Genomic DNA, 7,963 nt, shown 5'->3' on the forward strand with positions numbered 1-7,963 from the left:
CTCTGTGTGTCCTGCATGTGCTGTGTATCACGCGTGTGCTGTGTCATGCGTGTCCTGTGTGTGCTGTGTGTGTATCATGTGTGTGCTGTGTGTCCTGCGTGTCCTCTGTGTGTCCTACGTGTGCTGTGTGTCATGTGTGTCCTCTGCATGTATCACACATGTGCTGTGTGTCCTCTGTGTGTCCCCTGCGTGTGCTGTGTATCACGCGTGTGCTGTGTCATGTGTGTCCTGCGTGTGCTGTGTGTTGTGTGTGTGCTCTGTCCTGTGTGTGCGCTGTCCTGCGTGTGCTGTGTATCATGCGTGTGCTGTGTGTCATGTGTGTCCTCTGCATGTATCACACATGTGCTGTGTCCTCTGTGTGTCATGTGTGTCCTCTGTGTGTCCTGCGTGTGCTGTGTATCACATGTGTGCTGTGTCATGCGTGTCCTGTGTGTGCTGTGTGTGTATCATGTGTGTGCTGTGTGTCCTGCCTGTCCTCTGTGTCCTGCGTGTGCTGTGTATCACGCGTGTGCTGTGTGTCTTGCATGTCCTCTGTGTGTCCTACGTGTGCTATGTGTCATGTGTGTCCTCTGCATGTATCACACGTGTGCTGTGTGTCCTCTGTGTGTCCTACGTGTGCTGTGTGTGTATCATGCGTGTGCTGTGTCCTGCGTGTCCTCTGTGTGTCCTGCGTGTGCTGTGTATCACGCGTGTGCTGTGTCATGCGTGTCCTGTGTGTGCTGTGTGTGTATCACGCGTGTCCCGCGTGTCCCGCGCCGGGAGCGTGTGCGGTTCACACGCGTGTGTGTGCGCGTGCAACACGCGCTCCCGGTCGTCCCCGGTGCCGCTCCCCCCCCCCCGCGCTGTCCCCGGGGCGGGCGGGCCCCGCGTGTCCGTGTGTCGGGGGGGGGGGGGGGGGGGGGGCGGCGGCTCCTTTAAGCGCGGCGCAGGTCGGTGCGGCGGCGGCCCCGCCCCGGCGGGGGCGGGAGGGGCGGGAGGGGCGCAGGCGGCGGCGCGGGGCGCAGCGGGCACCGGCGGCAGCGGCCGCACCGCGCCATGGGCGCTCCGCCCGCCCGCGGGGCCGCGCTCCCGCCGCCGCCGCTGCCGCTGCTGCTGCTGCTGCTGCTGCTGCTGCCGCTGCCCGCGCCGGGCCAGCCCCGCCGCCCGCCCCCGGCACCCGCCACCGGCACCTGCCCCTCCGCCGCCTTCCTGCCGCTGCTCCGGCCCCGCGGCGGCACCGGGGACAGCGGCGGCACCGGGGACAGCGGCGGAGCGGGGCCCTCGCCGAGCACCGGCGCTTCCAGCGGCACCGGGGACAGCGGCGGCGCCGGGCCCTCCCCGGGGACGGGCGGAGGCGGCGGCGGATCCCGACGCACCGGCGGTGCCCAAGGCGATGGCGGCTCCCGGAGCGCTGGGGACGCTGGAGGCACTGGGAGCACTGGGAACACTGGGAGCGCCCGAGGCCACCGGGACGCCAGGAGCACCGGGGATACTGGACGGACCGGGGACACTGGGAACGCCGGGATCCCCACGGACACCGGGAGCACGGGGGACGCGCTGAGCACCGGGGGTGTTGGACACGCCGAGGACACCGGGGACACCAGCGATACTGGAAGCGCTGGGGAGACTGGGAGGGCCCCCAGGAGCACCGGGAAGACGATGGGCACGGGGGATATTGAGGACCCCCCGAGCGCGGGGGCCACCGGGAGCCCCGTGACCCGCAGCCGTTCCCGCCGGCGCCGCAGCCCCAACGCGCCGCCGCAGTTCCAGCCCTCCAGCTACCAGGCCTCGGTGGGGGAGAACCGGCCGGCGGGGACGCCGGTGACACGGGTGACGGCGGTGGACCCCGACGAGGGGGAGGCGGGTCGGCTGCGCTACGCCATGGCCGCCCTCTTCGACAGCCGCTCCGACGCCCTTTTCGCCATGGACCCCGTCACCGGCGCCGTCACCACCGCCGCCCCCCTGGACCGGGAGAGCAAGAGCACCCACGTGTTCCGGGTGACGGCGGCGGACCACGGCACGCCCCGGCGCAGCGCCATGGCCACGTTGACGGTGACGGTGAGCGACGCCAACGACCACGACCCGGCTTTCGAGCAGCCCGAGTACCGGGAGAGCGTACGGGAGAACCTGGAGGTGGGCTACGAGGTGCTGACGGTACGAGCCACCGACGGCGACGCCGGTCCCAACGCCAACGTCCTCTACCGGCTCCTCAACGCCGGCGGCGCCAACGAGGTCTTCGAGATCGATCCCCGCTCGGGCGTCATCCGCACCCGCGGCCCCGTGGATCGCGAGGCGGTGGAGGCCTTCGAGCTGTTGGTGGAGGCCACGGATCAGGGCCAGGAGCCGGGACCCCGCAGCGCCACGGCCACCGTCCGCATCGCCGTGGAGGACGACAACGACAACGCGCCGCAGTTCAGCGAGAAGCGTTACGTGGCGCAGGTCCCCGAGGACGTGGCGCCCAACTCGGCCGTGCTGCGGGTGACGGCCACCGACCGCGACAAGGGCAGCAACGCCCTGGTGCACTACAGCATCGTCAGCGGGAACACCCGCGGCCACTTCTACATCGACGCGCAGACGGGCGCGCTGGACGTCGTCAGCCCCTTGGACTACGAGGTCAGCAAGGAGTTCACCCTACGGATCCGGGCGCAGGACGGCGGCCGCCCGCCCCTCTCCAACATCAGCGGCTTGGTCACCGTCCAGGTGTTGGACGTCAACGATAACGCCCCCATCTTTGTCAGCACGCCCTTCCAGGCCACCGTGCTGGAGAACGTGCCGGTGGGCTACTCCGTCATCCACGTTCAAGCCATCGACGCCGATTCGGGTGACAACGGCCGGTTGGTCTACACCCTCTTGGAGACCGGTGCCGGCTTCCCCTTCGCCATCAACAACAGCACCGGGTGGATCGTGGTGGCCTCCGAGCTGGACCGGGAAGCGGTGGACTTCTACAGCTTCGGGGTGGAGGCGCAGGACCAGGGTAACCCCCCCATGGCCTCCTCAGCCAGCGTCAGCGTCACCGTCCTGGACGTCAACGACAACAGCCCCGAGTTCACGCAACGGGAGTACAGCGCCCGCCTGAATGAGGACGCGGCGGTGGGCACCAGCGTCCTCACCGTCTCCGCCATCGACCGCGACGCCAACAGCGTCATCACCTACCAGATCTCCAACGGCAACACCCGCAACCGCTTCTCCATCACCAGCCAGAGCGGCGGTGGGCTCATCTCCCTCGCCCTACCCCTGGACTACAAGCTGGAGCGGCAGTACCTCCTCACCATCGCCGCCTCCGACGGCACCCGCCAGGACACGGCCCAGGTGATCGTCAACGTCACCGACGCCAACACCCACAGACCCGTCTTCCAGAGCTCCCACTACACCGTCAACGTCAACGAGGACCGGCCGGTGGGCACCACGGTGGTGGTCATCAGCGCCACGGATGAGGACACGGGGGAGAACGCCCGCATCACCTACCTGATGGAGGACAGCATCCCCCAGTTCCGCATCGCCGCCGAGACGGGGGCCGTCACCACCCAGATGGAGCTGGACTACGAGGACCAGGTGTCCTACACCCTGGCCATCACGGCGCGTGACAACGGCATCCCGCAGAAGTCCGACACCACCTACCTGGAGATCCTGGTGAGCGACGTCAACGACAACGCGCCCCAGTTCCTCCGCGACTCCTACCAGGGCTCCGTCTACGAGGACGTGCCCGCCTTCACCAGCGTCCTCCAGGTCTCGGCCACCGACCGTGACTCGGGGCTCAACGGCAGGGTCTTCTACACCTTCCAAGGGGGTGATGATGGGGATGGTGACTTCATCATCGAGTCCACCTCGGGCATCGTCCGCACCTTGCGCCGTCTCGACCGGGAGAACGTGCCGCTCTACTCTCTGAGGGCATTCGCTGTCGATAAGGGGGTCCCGGCCAAGCGGACGCCGGTGGAGATCCAAGTGACGGTGCTGGACGTCAACGACAACCCGCCCGTCTTCGAGCGTGATGAGTTCGACATCTTCGTGGAGGAGAACAGCCCCATCGGGCTAGTGGTGGCCCGGATCACGGCCACCGACCCCGATGAGGGCACCAACGCCCAAATTATGTACCAGATCGTGGAGGGCAACATCCCTGAGGTCTTCCAGCTGGATATCTTCTCCGGCGAGCTCACCGCCTTGGCCGACCTGGACTACGAGTCCAAGGCAGAGTATGTCATGGTGGTCCAAGCCACCTCGGCCCCGCTGGTCAGCCGGGCCACCGTCCACGTCCGCCTTCGCGACGCCAATGACAACAGCCCCCAACTGAAGAACTTTGAGATCCTCTTCAACAACTACATCACCAACCGCTCGGGCAGTTTCCCCGGGGGGGTCATCGGCCGCATCCCGGCCCACGACCCCGACGTCTCCGACAGCCTCACCTACGCCTTCGAGCAGGGGAACGAGCTCAACCTGGTGCTGCTGGACCCCCGGAGCGGGGACCTGCGCCTCAGCCCCGCCCTGGACAACAACCGCCCGCTGGAGGCCGTCATGAGGGTCTCCGTCTCGGGTAAGACCACCGTCCTGGCCTGGGGTGACTTGGAGGTCCAAGGTTTGGGCCCCCCACCCTTCTATGTGGTCCTGAGAGGTTTTGGGGGCCCACCACCCCATCTTGACTGCCTCCTCCAGATTTGGGGAGGGGGCGATGGGGGTGCTGTGCCCCCTCCCCAACCCTGACATCCCAGATGGAGGCAGTTGGGGGCCCCAGCACCCCCTTTGCTTTCCCACCCCCAGCTACAGCCCTGGAGTGTCTGTGGGGGGGTCCAGTAACCCAGTGTTGGGGGGGTTCAGGACCTTGTAGAAGGAGGTTGGGGGGGCAAGACTATGTGTATGTATTTGGGGGGGGGGCTGACACCTCGCTGTGTGTGTTTGGGGGGGGACAGGACCCACTGCGTGTATTTGGGGGGGGGCGCAAGGCCTGTGCATGTATTCGGAGGGGAGAAGAGCCTAGGGTGGGGGGGGGGGGGGGGGGTGGGTGTCCTGGTACCCTTATGTGTATGTTAGGGGGGGGCCCGATGGGTGAATTCTGGGGGGACTCAGGGTCCAGTGCAGCCCTTGGGGGGGTCCTGGCACCCCAACGCATGTGTCTCCAGAAGGCCCCAACGCTTGTATTTTCGGGGGGGGGGGGGGCAGACAGGGCCTGGTGTGTGTATTTGGGGGGGTTCTGGCACCCCGGCCTCTCCCTTGGGGGGTCCCCAAACCCAACGCATCTGTTTGGGGGGCTCAGTGCTGGGAGGGAGCCAAGGGGGGGCCGTGCTGGCAGCGCTCGGTGCGGTTTGGGCCAGGGGGGGCCTGGGGGTGCTGCCGGGGGGGGTCACCCTGGGGTGGGGGAGCAGCTCCTCAGCCACCCCCGGGCAGGGAGGGACACTGAGTCACAGGCCATGTCGTGATGTCCCTTGTCCCAGCCGTGTGTCCACCATCATCCCCCATCCCCCCCCCCCAGCCCCCCCCCGGGCTGGGGTCCCTGCTCCAGCTGCACAAAGAGGGGGGCTCAGGGCACAAAGGGTGGGGGCAGGGAGCCCCCCATGCCCAGACTGTGCCCCCCCCCTCAGCGCAGGGGCAGCCAGGAGGGGAACAAAGGGTCCGGCCATAGCTGGGCCCCCCGCGGCCGCAGCCATGGCAACCCCCCCCGCCGGCCACCGGCCACGGGCCACCGGGCAGCCCCGGCCCCCTGCCACCACCCCCCCCCGGCATCACCCCCCCTTCTCCCTCCCCCCCCGGTTCCCCCCCACCCGTCTGTCCCCACGCTCCCTCCGTCCATCTGTCCGCCCACCGCCCGCTCCCCATCTGTCCCACATCCCACTGCCCCTCGTCCTGCCCGGGAGGAGGAGGAGGAGGAGGAGGAGGAGCAGGAGGAGGAAGGTGGTGCCCCCAGTGCTGGGCAGAGCCTTTCCCCCCACCCCCCCACCCCCACCCCACGGTGCTGCCGGCTGAGTTGGGACACGTGCCCCATGGCCAGGTGGCCGAGCAGGATGGGTGCCCCCGTCACCGGCCACTTGTCCCCATCCCGCGGTGGCCCGGAGCTGTCACTGACCCCCTCCCCGTGTCCGTCCCCCCCCCCAGACGGGGTCCACAGCGCGACGGGCCCAGTGCACGCTGCGGGTGACGGTGATCACGGACGAGATGTTGAGCAACAGCATCACCCTCCGCTTGGCCGACATGTCCCAGGAGCGATTCCTCTCCCCGCTGCTCAGCCGCTTCCTGGAGGGGGGTGGCCGCCGTCCTGGCCGCCCCCCCGTCACCGCGTTGTCCTCTTCAACATCCAAACGGACACGGACGTGGGGACCGCCCGGATCCTCAACGTCAGCCTCTCGGTGCTGCTGCCCGCCTCGGGGCACGGCGCCCCGCTTCTTCTCCTCCGAGGAGCTGCAGGAGCGGCTCTACCTCAACCGCTCGCTGCTGGCCGCCATCTCGGCGCAGCGGGTCCTGCCCTTCGACGACAACATCTGCCTGCGGGAACCCTGCGAGAACTACATGCGCTGCGTCTCCGTCCTCCAGTTCGACAGCTCGGCGCCCTTCCTCGCCTCCGACACCATCCTCTTCCGCCCCATCCACCCCGTCACCGGCCTGCGCTGCCGCTGCCCGCCCGGTTTCACCGGCGACTACTGCGAGACGGAGATCGACCTCTGTTACTCCAGCCCCTGCGGCAGCAACGGGCGGTGCCGGAGCCGCGAGGGCGGCTACACCTGCGAGTGCCACGAGGATTTCACCGGTTAGAGCCCGGCGCCTCCCTCCCGCGGCCGTCCCTGGGGTCACCTTGTCCCCTTCGGCCCTCCCGCGGCCGCCCTGGCCTCTCGGTGTCCGTTCTTCAGCCAGCTCCCTCCGTCTGCTCCTTCTCGCCGTCCCTCCGTCACCCGTCCCCAGCGTCACTTTGTCCCGCTCCCGTCCTCCCTCAGCCTTCATCCCGTCCCTCGCTGGTCTTCCTCATCGAGCCCTTCTTCTGCCGCCCCTCCACCGTCCATCGCGGTCACCCCTTCGTCCTGCTGCCCTCAGCCCTCCCTCTCCCCTTCTCTTCCTCGGCTGTCGCTCCGTCAGCCACCCTCCGTTGTCTTCTGGCCATCCCTCCCTCTTCCATCCCTCCCTCCCTCCCTCCCTCCTCCATCCCTCCATCCTTCCCCTCCCTACTCCATCCTCCCTCCCTCCCTCCCTCCCTCCCTCCCTCCCTCCCTCCCTCCCTCCATCCCTCCATCCCTCTCTCCATCCCTCCCTCCCTCCTCCCTCCCTCCCTCCCTCCATCCCTCCATCCCTCTCTCCATCCCTCCCTCCCTCCTCCATCCCTCCTCCCTCCCTCCCTCCCTCCCTCCTCCATCCCTCCATCCCTCCTCCCTCCCTCCCTCCCTCCCTCCATCCCTCTCTCCATCCCTCCATCCCTCCTCCCTCCCAACTCCCTCCCTCCCTCTCTCCATCCCTCCATCACTCCCTCTCTCCATCCCTCTCTCCCTCCCTCCCTCTATCCCTCCTCTCTCTCTCCCTCCCTCCCTCCCTCTCTCCATCCCTCCATCACTCCCTCTCTCCGTCCTCCCTCCCTCCCTCCCTCCCTCCATCCCTCTCTCCCTCCCTCCCTCCCCTTTGTCTCCAACACCTTTATCTTCCTCCTCTCTTCCATCTCTTCACCCTCCTCCCCCCTCTCTCCGCCCCACCCCTCTGTCCTCTCTCCTTACTCCCCCTCCCATGTTGCCCCCCCTGTCCCCCCCATCCTCCCATCACCCTCCATGTCAGGTCCCTCTCCCTGTCCCCTCTGTCCCCACAGGGACCTCACTGGGGGGGGACGACATGGGGTCACTGGTGGGGGCAGAGCCTTGGGGACACCCTGGGGACACCCCGGGGTGCAGGGACACCCTGTCCCCACTGTGGTGGCCCGGCCATCTGCTCCCCACCACAGCTGGCCAGGGGACACACACAGACACACGGTCACTGGGAGACTGGTGGCACTGGGGACAGCCCCCCACCCGCCCTGGGGACCCCA

Source organism: Strix aluco, chromosome 25 (genome assembly GCF_031877795.1).
Source record: "Strix aluco isolate bStrAlu1 chromosome 25, bStrAlu1.hap1, whole genome shotgun sequence".
Taxonomy (NCBI): Eukaryota; Metazoa; Chordata; class Aves; order Strigiformes; family Strigidae; genus Strix; species Strix aluco.